The sequence below is a fragment of the Salmo trutta genome, chromosome 9 (genome assembly GCF_901001165.1).
Source record: "Salmo trutta chromosome 9, fSalTru1.1, whole genome shotgun sequence".
NCBI classification, from domain to species: domain Eukaryota; kingdom Metazoa; phylum Chordata; class Actinopteri; order Salmoniformes; family Salmonidae; genus Salmo; species Salmo trutta.
In genome coordinates this window covers 47718875-47736847 of record NC_042965.1, presented here as the reverse complement: position 1 = coordinate 47736847, position 17973 = coordinate 47718875, and the positions used below count along the sequence as shown (strand labels likewise).

At 43.4% G+C, this 17973-nt stretch overlaps 2 pseudogenes; both read left to right on the top strand.

Annotated features, from left to right (window-relative positions):
- LOC115199690 (adhesive plaque matrix protein-like) overlaps nucleotides 1-14034 on the top strand; it is a 56966-nt pseudogene extending 42932 nt beyond the window's left edge.
- Nucleotides 14035-14864: 830 nt separating this feature from the next.
- LOC115199689 (non-classical arabinogalactan protein 31-like) lies at nucleotides 14865-15817 on the top strand (annotated as a pseudogene).
- Nucleotides 15818-17973: the final 2156 nt, after the last annotated feature.

Genomic DNA, 17973 nt, shown 5'->3' with positions numbered 1-17973 from the left:
TGGAATATGATGTCATCGGTATTCCTCTGTCGTTGTATCATTAGCTAGCGTCAGCGCTTTTCATTTAAGGGAGGAGGAAAGAGGGATGGAGAGAGAGAGAGAGAGACAGCGAGAGAAGGAGCGAGAGAGAAGGATCCGTAGAAGGAAAACTGGTGTGACAACCTGTTGATATGTGTTGCTGGGTAGACTGGTTGCTAGGCTGTTCTATACTCAGCAATTAATTCCAACACCGGCCAAGGATGGGTGTGAGAGCCTGGCCGGCTGCAAGATTTGGTAATCGGCCAAGAGAGAGAGAGAAATACAGAGTGAGAGCGAGGGATGTAGGGACAACAAGAGAGAGTGCGAGAGAGGGAGAGAGAAAAAGAGGGAGGTAGGGAGAGAGAGAGGGATATAAAGAGAGGGCAAGAGAGGGAAGGAGAGAGGAAGGGAAGGAGAGACAGCGAGGGAAGGAGATTGAGAAGGAGGGAAAGATAGAAGGGTGACAAACAAGAGAAAGAGAAGGACAAGAGGGAGGAAAGAGAAGAGAGAGCAGGCTCTCCGCTGGTTTTATTGTTATAACTAGCAAACCTCGGTAAACAAACAGAAAATCACATAAAATGTTAAATGGAGGGTAAGAGTTTGGAGCAGCTACAGCAATGTTTAAAGGCCTGGGGCAGCTACAGCCATGTTTAAAGGCCTGGGGCAGCTACAACCATGTTTAAAGGCCTGGGGCAGCTACAGCCATGTTTAAAGGCCTGGGGCAGCTACATCCATGTTTAAAGGCCTGGGGTAGCTACAGCCATGTTTAAAGGCATTGGGGCAGCTACAGCCATGTTTAAAGCCCTGGGGGCAGTGACAGCGAATTTTAAAGGCTTGGAGCAGCTACAGCCATGTTTAAAGGCCTGGAGCAGCTACAGCCATGTTTAAAGGCCTGGGTAGCTACAGCCATGTTTAAAGGCCTGGGGCAGCTACAGCCATGTTTAAAGGCCTGGGGCAGCTACCGCCATGTTTAAAGGCCTGGGGCAGTGACAGCAATGTTTAAACAATGCTTTCGATGCTCCAATCCTTTAACCTGCTATGGATAGGGGGCAGTATTTTCACGGCCGGATAAAAAACGTACCCGATTTAATCAGATTATTACTCCTGCCCAGAAACTAGAATATGCATATCATTATTAGCTTTGGATAGAAAACACTCCAAAGTTTCTAAAACTGTTTGAATGGTGTCTGTGAGTATAACAGAACTCATTTGGCAGGCCAAAACCTGAGAAGATTCCAAACAGGAAGGGCCTCTCTGACCATTTTTTGCCCTCCTTGATCATCTCTATCCAATACAGGGGATCTCTGCTGTTACGTGACACTTCCTACGGCTCCCATGGGCTCTCAGAAGGCGGCAAAAAGCTGAATGACGTAATTCCAAGCCCTGGCTGAAAAGCTTTAGCGCATTTGCTAAGTGGTCTATCAGCGGACAATGGGACTCATGCTCGTGCACGAGACGACCCCATGTTTTTATTCTATCGTCTTTGAACGGATACAACGACTCCCGGTCGGAATATTATCGCTTTTTTACGAGAAAATTAGCATAAAATTTGATTTTAAACAGCGGTTGACATGCTTCGAACTCCGATTTACTATTAGAAAAGTTTGATTACCTTTGGTGTTGTTCATCAGAATGCACTCCCAGGACTTCTACTTCAATAACAAATGTTGGTTTGGTCCCAAATAATCCATAGTTATATCCAAACAGCGGCGTTTTGTTCGTGCGTTCAAGACACTATCCGAATGGTAAAGAAGGGTTACGAGCACGACGCATTTCGTGACAAAAAAATTCTAAATATTCCATTACCGTACTTCGAAGCATGTCAACCGCTGTTTAAAATCAAATTTAATTTTCTCGTAAAAAAGCGATAATATTCCGACCGGGAGTCGTTGTATCCGTTCAAAGACGATAGAATAAAAACATGGGGTCGTCTCGTGCACGAGCATGAGTCCCATTGTCCGCTGATAGACCACTTAGCAAATGCGCTAAAGCTTTTCAGCCAGGGCTTGGAATTACGTCATTCAGCTTTTTGCCGCCTTCTGAGAGCCCATGGGAGCCGTAGGAAGTGTCACGTAACAGCAGAGATCCCCTGTATTGGATAGAGATGATCAAGGAGGGCAAAAAATGGTGAGAGAGGGCGCTTCCTGTTTGGAATCTTCTCAGGTTTTGGCCTGCCAAATGAGTTCTGTTATACTCACAGACACCATTCAAACAGTTTTAGAAACTTTGGAGTGTTTTCTATCCAAAGCTAATAATGATATGCATATTCTAGTTTCTGGGCAGGAGTAATAATCAGATTAAATCGGTACGTTTTTTATCCGGCCGTGAAAATACTGCCCCCTATCCATAACAGGTTAAACATCGCTGTCGCTGCTCCAATCCTTTAACCCTCCTGTTGTGTTCTGGTCGAATAGGACCCATTTACATGTTATCTCCATGAAAAATGTAGTTCATTTAATCTGATTGTCATAAGGTTCCATGGCTTTGTCCACACCGGGCATCTGAACACACACAATACATTTGGATGATTTTCATTACATTTTGGGTGTTTTATTTAACTTTTGTACACCTGTGGTGTTCCCGGTCAAAAATGACCAGGTCATTAGAAATGAATGGGTGAGACTACAATTAGTGTACAAAATTTAGTTCAGGCACATGCCCATTCATCAGATGGACACACTTCCTCTACCAGACCCCCACATGCATGTGTGTTTGCACACACACACACCTCACTCCCCTTCTTGGCATCCATGGCAACCCCCAATCGAATCTTTCCTCCACGGGATTCACACCTGTTGACATTCTCACACACAATCGCAACATTGTTTCAATAATATATATATATATATATTATATATATATATATATAAAACTTTTCTCGCAGCTCTGGTATATAAAGCTCACAATTCATTCTGTGGCAGCACAATGACCAAACGATAGACTGTATGTGAGGCTCTTGATCATATCTTTGATCATGACACTGGTGAGGAGGGAGAGAGGCCAGGAAACTGACAGTGAAGATGCATTAGAGAAGGAAATGTCAAAAGTTGAAGACAACACAGAATATGATCCAGACCAAGAGACAACCGATGTGGAACAATCCAGTGATGAGGAAGAGGACCCTGCTGAGGTTGTTGTTACATTCCAGGTCAAAGAATGGGAATTTATCCTGGTCTTCATCCCCACCTTAGAGGAGAGGTCGGCTGTCGGCTGAAAATGTTATCAGGATGAACACAGGGTCAACGTGTGTAAGGGCTGTCGTGAGAGAGAGTAGACCAAGGTGCAGCGGAGTTAGTGTTCATCATTGAATATTTCATCACAGAAAGAACACTATACAAACAAAACAAGAAAACTGACAGCCAACCAGTCCTGTCAGGTGCAAACACTAACAGAAACAATTACCCACAAATCCCAAAGGAAAAACATGCTCCTTATGTGTGACTCCCAATCAGCAACAACAAGCTTCAGCTGTGCCTGATTGGGAGCCACACACACACGGCCCAAAACAAAGAAATACAAAAACATAGAAAAAGGAACATAGAACGCCCACCCAATGTAACACCCTGGGCCTAACCAAAATAAAGAACAAAAAAACCCTCTCATTGGCCAGGGCGTTACAACGTGATGCGCCATATCCCGGGTTGATGACATAAAATCCTGCTTCGAATTGTTCCTGACAGAGTCAATTGAAACTATAGTGATAAACATTGCCATCTTGGAGGGGAGAAACGTTTACAAAGACAACTGTTAAAGACAACTGTTAAACGTTGACACAAAGTAGTCTGTGATAAATAGCACAATATGTTTAATCTGAGTATATGTTATAGTCAATATAATCCATACATTATGCTTTTGTTACTCAAAAACGAGTTGTATGACCTTTGGTCAATGAGGCCTACAGGCCATAAAAAGCAAATAGAAGTTCAAAACTTGTAACGTTCACAAGAACTTAAGTTATGGTTTATTATGGTGATACTATTTATCAACCTGTCTACCTGTTGTTATGATGATACTATTAATCAACCTGTCTACCTGTTGTTATGGTGATACTATTTATCAACCTTTCTACCTGTTGTTGTTATGGTGATAATATTTATCAACCTTTCTACCTGTTGTTGTTATGGTGATACTATTTATCAAAGTGCAGCTGCCTCTACTCTTAAACTCCTGGATGGCGTTTATCATAGAGCCCTTCGTTTTGTCAAAGGAGACAGTTTTATTACTCATCACTGCGTTCTTTACCAGAAGGTTGTCTGGACCTCTTTAACATCACGTACAATGGATTACATCATTACTCTCTTTTTGTTTGCAAAGCCCTGCTCCTCAACCATCCAAGTCACCTAACATCACTGTGAAGATTTAAAATGACAAGTTGTCAAACTTTGGACAATGTGTTAATCAAACCTCCCAACGAGCTTCAATGCCATACAACACTCCTTCCGTGGCCTCCAACTGCTCATAAACGCTAGTAAAACTAAATGCATGCTCTTCAACCGATCGCTGCCCGCACCCGCCTTCCCGCCCGTCCAGCATCACTACTCTGGACGGTTCTGACTTAGAATATGTGGACAACTATAAATACCTAGGTGTCTGGCTAGACTGTAAACTCTCCTTCCAGACTCACATTAAGCATCTCCAATCCAAAATTAAATATAGAATCGGCTTCCTATTTCGCAACAAAGCCTCCTTCACTCATGCTGCCAAACATACCCTCATAAAACTGACTATCCTGCCGATCCTCGACTTCGGCGATGTAATTTACAAAATAGCCTCCAACACTCTACTCAGCAAATTGGATGCAGTTTATCACAGTGCCATCCGTTTTGTCCCCAAATCCCCATATACTTCCCACCATTGCGACCAGTATGCTCTCGTTGGCTGGTCCTTGCTACATATTCGTCGCCAAACCCACTGGCTCCAGGTCATCTATAAGTCTTTGCTAGGTAAAGCCCCGCCTTATCTCAGCTCACTGGTCACCATAGTAACACCCACCCGTAGCACACGCTCCAGCAGGTATATTTCACTGTTCATCCCCAAAGCCAACTCTTCCTTTGGCCGCCTTTTCTTCCAGTTCTCTGCTGACAATGACTGGAACGAATTGCAAAAATCGCTGAAGTTGGAGACTTATATCTCCCTCATTAAATTCCAGCATCAGCTGTCAGAGCAGCTAACCGATCGCTGCAGCTGTACATAACCCATCTGTAAATAGCCCACCCAATCTACCTACCTCATCCCCATATTGTTTTTTTTTCTGCTCCTTTGCACACCAGTATTTCTACTTGCACATCATCATCTGCACATCTATCACTCCAGTGTTAATTTGCTAAATTGTAATTTCTTCGCTACTAGGGCCTATTTATTTCCTTACCTCCTTACTCCATTTGCACATAATGTATATAGATTTTTCTATTGTGTTATTGGCTGCACGTTTGTTTCTCCCATGTGTAACTCTGTGTTGCTTTTGACGCACTGATTTGCTTTATCTTGGCCAGGTCGCAGTTGTAAATTGAAAATGACCACTTGTTCTCAACTGGGCTACCTGGTTAAATAAAGGTGAAATAAAAATAAATAAATAAATAAAATTCACAGGGTGGGTTAACTCCTTTGGTGTCTACAGAGTTATGTAAATCAGCCTATATTTGGAATAATCTCCTAAATACTTTTGATTGGATGCTTTGAAGTCCATAGGGCAATTCAGACAGGTGACCATTTTTTTATATAATTTACTTATCAATATCAATAATTACATTTTTGGTATCAGTAATTTCCTGTAGGATGCAATGGAGAAAACAATTTTTGACATCAATAATTATATTTTTTTTCTAGGAAAAATGTAATTATCGATATCAATATACAGTACCAGTCAAAGTTTGGACACACCTACTCATTTGAGGGTTTTTCTTTATGTTTTACTGTTTTCTACATTATAGAATAATAGTGAAGACATCAAAACTATGAAATAACACATATGGAATCATGTAGTTACCAAAAAAGTGTTAAGAAAAATCAAAATAGATTTTGTATTTGAGATTCTTCAAAGTAGCCACCCTTTGCCTTGATGACAGCTTTACACACTCTTGGCATTCTCTCAACCAGCTTCACCTTCACCTGTTATGCTTTTCTAACAGTCTTGAAGGAGTTCCCACATATGCAGAGCACTTGTGGGCTGCTTTTCCTTTACTCTGCTGTCCAACTCATCCAAAACCATCTGAATTGGGTTGAGGTTGGGTGATTGTGGAGGTCAGGTCATCTGATGAAGCATTGCATCACTCTCCTTCTTGGTCAAATAGCCCCTACACAGCCTGGAGGTGTGTTGGGTCATTGTCCTGTTGAAAAAACAATGATAGTCTCGCTAAGCACAAATCAGATGGGATGGCGTATCGCTGCAGAATGCTGTGGTAGCCATGCTGGTTAAGTGTGCCTTGAATTATAAATAAATCACCAACAGTGTCACCAGCAAAGCATCCCACACCATCACACCTCCTCCATGCTTCACGGTGGGAACCAAACATGTAGAGATCATCCGTTCATCTACCCTGCGTCTCACAAAGACCAAAGGACAGATTTCCACCGGTCTAATGTCCATTGTTCGTGTTTCTTGGCCCAAGCAAGTCTCTTCTTCTTATTGGTGTACATTGGTAGTGGTTTCTTTGCAGCAATTCAACCATGAAGGCCTGATTCACGCAGTCTCCTCTGAACAGTTGATGTTGATATGTGTCTGTTACTTGAACTTTTTGAAGCATTTATTTGGGGTGCAATTTCTGAGGCTGGTAACTCGAATTAAATTATCTTCTGCAGCAGAGGTAACTCTGGGTCTTCCTTTCTTTTGGCGGTCCTCATGAGAGACAGTTTTATTGTAGAGCTTGATGGTTTTTGCGACTGCACTTGAAGAAACTTAAAAAATTCTAGAAATTTTCTGGATTGACTGACCTTCATGTCTTAAAGTAATGATGGACTGTTGTTTCTCTTTGCTTATTTTAAGCTGTTCTTGCCATAATAAAGACTTGGTATTTTACCAAATAGGGCTGTCTTCTGTATACCACCCCTACCTTTTCACAAACACAATTGATTGGGATTAAGAAGGAAATAAATTCCACAAAATAATTTTTAACAAGGCACACATTAAAATGCATTCCAGATTTCTACCTCATGAAAAAGCTGTCATCAAGGCAAAGGGTGGCTACTTTGAAGATTCTCAAATATTAAATATATTTTGATTTGATTCACACTTTTTTGGTTACTACATGATTCCGTATGTGCTGTTTCATAGTTTTGATTTCTTCACTATTACTCTACAATGTAGAACATTTAAAAAATAAAAATAAATCCCTGGAATGAGTAGGTGTGTCCAAACTTTTGACTGGTAATTTACATTTTTGAAATCATATGCTATCTGGGGGCCCCCGAGAGAGCATATAAACACGTAATAAGGAACGGCAAAATGTATAGAATTGCAGGAAATTCAATTTTACGGTCGACTTTGGGCACAAAAATTATCCAACTCATCCTCTTTCTCAATTATAGAACAGAAATGGGGTGTGCCTTTGGTGGTTCATCAACGTGTATTACTGGTCGTGCGAGCTGTGACCAACTTAGACAGTTCATTAGCTAAGCTAGCCAATTGTAGCTAGCCAGTAACTCCTCCAGTATGTGTTGATGTGACATAGATAGTTAATTAGCTAAGCTAGCCACTGTAGCTAGCCAGTAACTCCTCCAGTATGTGTTGATGTGACATAGATAGTTAATTAGCTATGCTAGCCACTGTAGTTAGCCTGTAACTCCTCCAGTATGTGTTGATGTGACATAGCTAAATCATTAGCTAAGCTAGCCACTCCAGCTAGCCAGTAACGCCTCCAGTATGTGTTGACGTGACATAGCTAAATCATTAGCTAAGCTAGCCAATTGTAGCTAGCCAGTAACTCCTCCAGTATGTGTTGATGTGACATAGCTAAATCATTTGCTAAGCTAGCCTCTCCAGCTAGCCAGTAACTCCTCCAGTATGTGCTGATGTGACATATGAATTGGCCTTCGCTGTAGCTCAGTTGGTAGAGCATGGTGTTTGCAACGCATGGTGTTTGCAATGCCAGGGTTGTGGGTTCGATTCCCACGGGGAGCCATGTATGAAATGTATGCATTCACTACTGTAAGTCGCTCTGGATAAAAGCGTCTGCTAAATATTGTAAATGTAACATAGATAGTTAATTAGCTAAGCTAGCCACTGTAGCTAGCCAGTAACTCCTCCAGTATGTGTTGATGTCATTTGACAGGATTTGTTTTTGGATGGAAGCTGTAGAGCTCGGAAGCTGTGGCGAACGCAGATTCAGTAGCCAAATATGTTATTAATGCGTTTTGTTTTGTTTTAAAGCATTAAATGACATGGTATGATTGTGCAATTGATCAGTTATACAGTTTAAAACCAATATTTTGCAGGGTTTTTCCCCACCTTTAAAGTCCAGTGTTTCTAGATTTCTATGAAATATAACCTGTACTTAATTATAATGTGAGTGAAATAATTTTCCTTCCCCCAAAATGTTAATTAAGTATGTTAAAAAGCAGCTTTTCTCTGATGGAATGGTGTGGGCATACCCCAACAACAGAATGGTGTGGGCATACCCCAACGACAGAATGGTGTGGGCATACTCAAACAACAGAACGGTGTGGGCATACCCCAACTACAGAACGGTGTGGGCATACCCCAACAACAGAACAGTGTGGGCATACCCCAACAACAGAACGGTGTGGGTTTATACCGGTCATTCAAAATATTAACACAAATAGACCGCTAATAGACCGCTAATAGACCGCTAATAGACCGCCGATAGACCGCTAATAGACCGCTGATAGACCGCTAATAGACCACAAATAGACCGCGAATAGACCGCTAATAGACCGCTAATAGACCGCTAATAAACCGCTGATAGACCACTAATAGACCACTAATAGACCGCTGATAGACCACTAATAGACCGCTAATAGACCACCAATAGACCGCTAATAGACCACCAATAGACCGCTAATAGACCACCAATAGACCGCTGATAGACCACCAATAGACCGCTAATAGACCACCAATAGACCGCTAATAGACCACCAATAGACCGCTAATAGACCGCTAATAGACCGCTAATAGACCACTAATAGACCGCTAATAGACCACTAATAGACCGCTAATAGACCGCCGATAGACCGCTAATAGACCGCTAATAGACCGCCGATAGACCGCTAATAAACCGCCGATAGACCGCTAATAGACCGCTAATAGACCGCCGATAGACCGCTAATAGACCGCTGATAGACCGCTAATAGACCGCCAATAGACCGCTAATAGACCGCTAATAGACCGCCAATAGACCGCTAATAGACCGCTAATAGACCGCTGATAGACCACCAATAGACCGCTAATAGACCGCTAGTTGGCCAGCTCATCCTCCTGAGGATGAAGAAATAGCAAGCATTTCTGAAGCAATCATTTTTTTTCTCCAATTTATGCTCTGGCCACAAGTACAAGTATAGGCTGAATCAACAAAATGATTTGGCTGTGAGTTAACAGAATGTTAACTTTTAAAAGTGAGATTTTCACTGGACAGTTACTTTAAAACTACGAAATGTTCTCTCTGTTTCATGTCAAAACGTGTAGAGTAGCAGGAAATTGGCTTTAAAACTCTATATTTTGTCTCTTCCACATGGCAAAATGTATAGAATATCATTATACAACTGCAAATCTTTCTCTCTGACCCATGGCAAAACATTTTGAAATACAGGAAGTTCAAATAAATTGGTTTTATCCACCAAAAATATGGTTCCATTTTTGGGGTGTTGGGGCTTTCTACTTACCAGTATTTTCAAAATAGCCCTTCATAATCCCCTAAACAAACCCTCCATGTACCCCTCCATATACCCCTCCATATACCCTCCATATACCCCTCCATATACCCCTCCATATACCCCTCCATATACCCCTCCATTTACCCCTCCATATACCCCTCCATATACCCCTCCATATACCCCTCCATTTACCCCTCCATATACCCCTCCATATACCCCTCCATATACCCCTCCATTTACCCCTCCATATAACCCTCCATATACCCCTCCATATACCCCTCCATTTACCCCTCCATATACCCTTCAATATACCCTCCATATACCCCTCCATATACCCCTCCATATACCCCTCCATATACCCTTCAATATACCCCTCCACATACCCTCCATATACCCCTCCATATACCCCTCCTTATACCCCTCCATTTACCCCTCCATATACCCCTCCATATACCCCTCCATTTACCCCTCCATATACCCCTCCATATACCCCTCCATATACCCCTCCATTTACCCCTCCATATACCCTTCAATATACCCTCCATATACCCCTCCATATACCCCTCCATATACCCTTCAATATACCCCTCCATATATCCTCCATATACCCCTCCATATACCCCTCCTTATACCCTCCATATACCCCTCCATATACCCCTCCATATACCCCTCCATATACCCCTCCATATACCCCTCGAAATAGCCCTCCATATACCTCTCAACATACCCCTACAGCTGCCCAAAATACCACTTCAGCTGCCCATGTCCCTTAATGTTGATGATGTGGTTGTTACTGACAAGAAGCACATGGCCGAGCTCTTTAATCACCACTTCATTAAGTCAGGATTCCTATTTGACTCTGCCATGCCTCCTTGCCCCATCCAACACTTCCTCATCTCCCACCCCTATCATCGCAAAGCCTATCTCTGACATTTTTAACATGTCTCTCCTCTCTGCTGTCTCAGCTACTGCCTGTCACCAAGGGGAGTACCCCAAGGCTCGATCCTAGGCCCCTCGCTCTTCTCAATTTACATCAACAACATAGCTCACGCAGTAGGAAGCTCTCTCATTCATTTATATGCAGATGATACAGTCTTAAACTCAGCTGGCCCCTCCCCGGATTTTGTGTTAAACGCTCTACAACAAAGCTTTCTTAGTGTCCAACACGCTTTCTCTGCCCTTAACCTTGTTCTGAACACCTCCAAAACAAAGGTCATGTGGTTTGGTAAGAAGAATGTCCCCACAGGTGTGATTACTACCTCAGAGGGTTTAGAGCTTGAGGTAGTCACCTCATACAAGTACTTGGGAGTATGGCTAGACAGTACACTGTCCTTCTCCCAGCACATATCAAAGCTGCAGGCTAAAGTTAAATCTAGACTTGGTTTCCTCTATCGTAATCGCTCCTCTTTCACCCCAGCTGCCAAACTAACCCTGATTCAGATGACCATCCTACCCATGCTAGATTACAGAGACGTAATTTATAGATCAGCAGGTAAGGGTGCTCTCGAGTGGCTAGATGTTCTTTACAAATCGGCCATCAGATTTGCCACCAATGCTCCTTATAGGACACATCACTGCACTCTATACTCCTCTGTAAACTGGTCATCTCTGTATACCCGTCACAAGACCCACTGGTTGATGCTTATTTATAAAACCCTCTTAGGCCTCACTCCCCCCTATCTGATATATCTACTGCAGCCCTCATCCTCCACATACAACACCCGTTCTGCCAGTCACATTCTGTTAAAGGTCCCCAAAGCACACACATCCCTGGATCGCTCCACTTTTCAGTCCGCTGCAGCTAGCGACTGGAACGAGCTGCAACAAACACTCAAACTGGACAGTTTTATCTCCATCTCTTCATTCAGAGACTCAATCATGGACGCTCTTACTGACAGTTGTGGCTGCTTTGCGTGGTGTATTGTTGTCTCTACCTTCTTGCCCTTTGTGCTGTTGTCTGTGTCCAATAATGTTTTTACCATGTTTTGTGTTGCTACCATGTTGTTGTCATGTTGTGTTGCTACCATGCTGTGTTGTCATGTTGTGTTGCTACCATGTTGTTGTCATGTTGTTCTGCTACCATGATGTTGTCATGTTGTGTTGCTACCATGTTGTTGTCATGTTGTGTTGCTACCATGCTGTGTTGTCATGTTGTGTTGCTACCATGTTGTTGTCATGTTGTGTTGCTGCCATGCTGTGTTGTCATGTTGTGTTTCTACCATGCTGTGTTGTCATGTTGTGTTGCTACCATGCTGTGTTGTCATGTTGTGTTGCTACCATGTTGTTGTCATGTTGTATTGCTACCATGCTGTGTTGTCATGTTGTGTTGCTACCATGATGTTGTCATGTTGTATTGCTACCATGCTGTGTTGTCATGTTGTGTTGCTACCATGTTGTTGTCATGTTGTATTGCTACCATGCTGTGTTGTCATGTTGTGTTGCTACCATGTTGTTGTCATGTTGTATTGCTACCATGCTGTGTTGTCATGTTGTGTTGCTACCATGTTGTTGTCATGTTGTGTTGCTACCATGCTGTGTTGTCATGTTGTGTTGCTACCATGTTGTTGTCATGTTGTATTGCTACCATGCTGTGTTGTCATGTTGTGTTGCTACCATGATGTTGTCATGTTGTATTGCTACCATGCTGTGTTGTCATGTTGTGTTGCTACCATGATGTTGTCATGTTGTATTGCTACCATGCTGTGTTGTCATGTTGTGTTGCTACCATGTTGTTGTCATGTTGTATTGCTACCATGCTGTGTTGTCATGTTGTGTTGCTACCATGCTGTGTTGTCATGTTGTGTTGCTACCATGTTGTTGTCATGTTGTGTTGGTACCATGTTGTTGTCATGTTGTGTTGCTACCATGCTGTGTTGTCATGTTGTGTTGCTACCATGCTGTGTTGTCATGTTGTATTGCTACCATGCTGTTGTTGTCATGTTGTGTTGCTACCATGTTGTGTCATGTTGTATTGCTACCATGTTGTGTTGTCATGTTGTGTTGCTACCATGTTGTTGTCATGTTGTATTGCTACCATGATGTTGTCATGTTGTATTGCTACCATGCTGTGTTGTCATGTGTTGCTGCCAATCTGTGTTGTTGTCTTAGGTCTCTCTTTATGTGGTGTTGTACTTGGTATTAGGTATTTTATTAGGATCCCCATTAGCTGTTTCTAAATCAGCAGCTATTCTTCCTGGGTTCCACACAAAACATGAAAAACAATACAGAACATCATTAGACAAGAACAGGTAAAGTTTCTCTCTTGTCGTGATGTGTGTTTTGAACAATATTTTTTATTTTATTTTTAATCCCAGGATATGAACACGCATGAAGCCTTTTCTATTTTGGTAGGCAGTCAATGTAAATACGAATTTGATCTTATACCCCTCCATACACCCCCATAATATACCCCTATAATATACCCCTATAATAAACCCCTCCATATACCCTTCCATATACCCCTCCATATACCCTTCTTATACCCCTCCATATACCCTCAATATACCCTCCATATACCCCTCAATATACCCTTCAATATACCCCTCCATATACCCTTCAATATACCCCTCCATATACCCTCCATATACCCCTCCATATACCCTCCATATACCCTCCATATACCCCTCCATATACCCCTCCATATACCCTTCAATATACCCCTCCTTATACCCCTCCATATACCCTCCATATACCCTCCATATAACCCTCAATATACCCCTCCATATACCCCTCCATATACCCTCCATATACCCTCCATATACCCTCCGTGTACCCCTCCATATACCCTTCATAATACCCCTCCATATACCCCTCCATATACCCCTCCATATACCCCTCCTTATACCCCTCCATATACCCCTCCATATACCCCTCCTTATACCCCTCCATATACCCCTTCAAATACCCCTCCATATACCCCTCCATATACCCTTCAAAATACCCCTCCATATACCCCTCCTTATACCCTTCAATATACCCTCCATATACCCCTCCATATACCCCTCCATATACCCTCCATATACCCCTCCGTATACCCCTCCGTATACCCCTCCATATACCCCTTCAAAATACCCCTCCATATACCCCTCCATATACCCCTCCATATACCCTTCAAAATACCCCTCCATATACCCCTCCATATACCCCTCCATATACCCCTCAATATACCCCTCCTTATACCCTTCAATATACCCCTCAATATACCCTCCATATACCCCTCCATATACCCTTCATAATACCCCTCCATATACCCCTCCATATACCCCTCCATATAACCATCCTTATACCCCTCCATATACCCCTCCATATACCCCTCCATATACCCTTCCATATACCCCTCCATATACCCCTCCATATACCCTCCATATACCCCTCCATATACCCCTCCATATACCCTTCAATATACCCCTCCTTATACCCCTCCATATACCCTCCATATACCCTCCATATACCCCTCAATATACCCCTCCATATACCCCTCCATATACCCTCCATATACCTTCCATATACCCTCCGTGTACCCCTCCATATACCCTTCATAATACCCCTCCATATACCCCTCCAAATACCCCTCCATATACCCCTCCTTATACCCCTCCATATACCCCTCCATATACCCCTCCTTATACCCCTCCATATACCCCTTCAAAATACCCCTCCATATACCCCTCCATATACCCTTCAAAATACCCCTCCATATACCCCTCTTTATACCCTTCAATATACCCTCCATATACCCCTCCATATACCCCTCCATATACCCTCCATATACCTCTCCGTATACCCCTCCGTATACCCCTCCATATACCCCTTCAAAATACCCCTCCATATACCCCTCCATATACCCCTCCATATACCCTTCAAAATACCCCTCCATATACCCCTCCATATACCCCTCCATATACCCCTCAATATACCCCTCCATATACCCCTCCATATACCCCTCCATATACCCTTCATAATACCCCTCCATATACCCCTCCATATACCCCTCCATATAACCATCCTTATACCCCTCCATATACCCCTCCATATACCCCTCCATATACCCTTCCATATACCCCTCCATATACCCCTCCATATACCCCTCCATATACCCTTCCATATACCCCTCCATATACCCCTCCATATACCCTTCAAAATACCCCTCCATATACCCCTCCATATACCCCTCCTTATACCCTTCAATATACCCCTCCATATACCCTCCATATACCCTTCAATATACCCCTCCATATACCCCTCCTTATACCCTTCAATATACCCCTCCTTATACCCCTCCATATACTCTCCATATACCCCTCCATATACCCCTCCTTATACCCTTCAATATACCCTCCATATACCCCTCCATATACCCCTCCATATACCCTCCATATACCCCTCCGTATACCCCTCCGTATACCCCTCCATATACCCCTTCAAAATACCCCTCCATATACCCCTCCATATACCCCTCCATATACCCTTCAAAATACCCCTCCATATACCCCTCCATATACCCCTCCATATACCCCTCAATATACCCCTCCTTATACCCTTCAATATACCCCTCAATATACCCTCCATATACCCCTCCATATACCCTTCATAATACCCCTCCATATACCCCTCCATATACCCCTCCATATAACCATCCTTATACCCCTCCATATACCCCTCCATATACCCCTCCATATACCCTTCCATATACCCCTCCATATACCCTCCATATACCCCTCCATATACCCCTCCATATACCCTTCAATATACCCCTCCTTATACCCCTCCATATACCCTCCATATACCCTCCATATACCCCTCAATATACCCCTCCATATACCCCTCCATATACCCTCCATATACCTTCCATATACCCTCCGTGTACCCCTCCATATACCCTTCATAATACCCCTCCATATACCCCTCCAAATACCCCTCCATATACCCCTCCTTATACCCCTCCATATACCCCTCCATATACCCCTCCTTATACCCCTCCATATACCCCTTCAAAATACCCCTCCATATACCCCTCCATATACCCTTCAAAATACCCCTCCATATACCCCTCTTTATACCCTTCAATATACCCTCCATATACCCCTCCATATACCCCTCCATATACCCCTCCGTATACCCCTCCGTATACCCCTCCGTATACCCCTCCATATACCCCTTCAAAATACCCCTCCATATACCCCTCCATATACCCCTCCATATACCCTTCAAAATACCCCTCCATATACCCCTCCATATACCCCTCCATATACCCCTCAATATACCCCTCCTTATACCCTTCAATATACCCCTCAATATACCCTCCATATACCCCTCCATATACCCTTCATAATACCCCTCCATATACCCCTCCATATACCCCTCCATATAACCATCCTTATACCCCTCCATATACCCCTCCATATACCCCTCCATATACCCTTCCATATACCCCTCCATATACCCCTCCATATACCCCTCCATATACCCTTCCATATACCCCTCCATATACCCCTCCATATACCCTTCAAAATACCCCTCCATATACCCCTCCATATACCCCTCCTTATACCCTTCAATATACCCCTCCATATACCCTCCATATACCCTTCAATATACCCCTCCATATACCCCTCCTTATACCCTTCAATATACCCCTCCTTATACCCCTCCATATACTCTCCATATACCCCTCCATATACCCCTCCTTATACCCTTCAATATACCCTCCATATACCCCTCCATATACCCCTCCATATACCCTCCATATACCCCTCCGTATACCCCTCCGTATACCCCTCCATATACCCCTTCAAAATACCCCTCCATATACCCCTCCATATACCCCTCCATATACCCTTCAAAATACCCCTCCATATACCCCTCCATATACCCCTCCATATACCCCTCAATATACCCCTCCTTATACCCTTCAATATACCCCTCAATATACCCTCCATATACCCCTCCATATACCCTTCATAATACCCCTCCATATACCCCTCCATATACCCCTCCATATAACCATCCTTATACCCCTCCATATACCCCTCCATATACCCCTCCATATACCCTTCCATATACCCCTCCATATACCCCTCCATATACCCTCCATATACCCCTCCATATACCCCTCCATATACCCTTCAATATACCCCTCCTTATACCCCTCCATATACCCTCCATATACCCTCCATATACCCCTCAATATACCCCTCCATATACCCCTCCATATACCCTCCATATACCTTCCATATACCCTCCGTGTACCCCTCCATATACCCTTCATAATACCCCTCCATATACCCCTCCAAATACCCCTCCATATACCCCTCCTTATACCCCTCCATATACCCCTCCATATACCCCTCCTTATACCCCTCCATATACCCCTTCAAAATACCCCTCCATATACCCCTCCATATACCCTTCAAAATACCCCTCCATATACCCCTCTTTATACCCTTCAATATACCCTCCATATACCCCTCCATATACCCCTCCATATACCCTCCATATACCCCTCCGTATACCCCCTCCGTATACCCCTCCATATACCCCTTCAAAATACCCCTCCATATACCCCTCCATATACCCCTCCATATACCCTTCAAAATACCCCTCCATATACCCCTCCATATACCCCTCCATATACCCCTCAATATACCCCTCCTTATACCCTTCAATATACCCCTCAATATACCCTCCATATACCCCTCCATATACCCTTCATAATACCCCTCCATATACCCCTCCATATACCCCTCCATATAACCATCCTTATACCCCTCCATATACCCCTCCATATACCCCTCCATATACCCTTCCATATACCCCTCCATATACCCCTCCATATACCCCTCCATATACCCTTCCATATACCCCTCCATATACCCCTCCATATACCCTTCAAAATACCCCTCCATATACCCCTCCATATACCCCTCCTTATACCCTTCAATATACCCCTCCATATACCCTCCATATACCCTTCAATATACCCCTCCATATACCCCTCCTTATACCCTTCAATATACCCCTCCTTATACCCCTCCATATACTCTCCATATACCCATCCATATACCCCGCCATATACCCTTCAATATACCCCTCCATATACCCTCCATATACCCCTCCATATATCCTTCCATA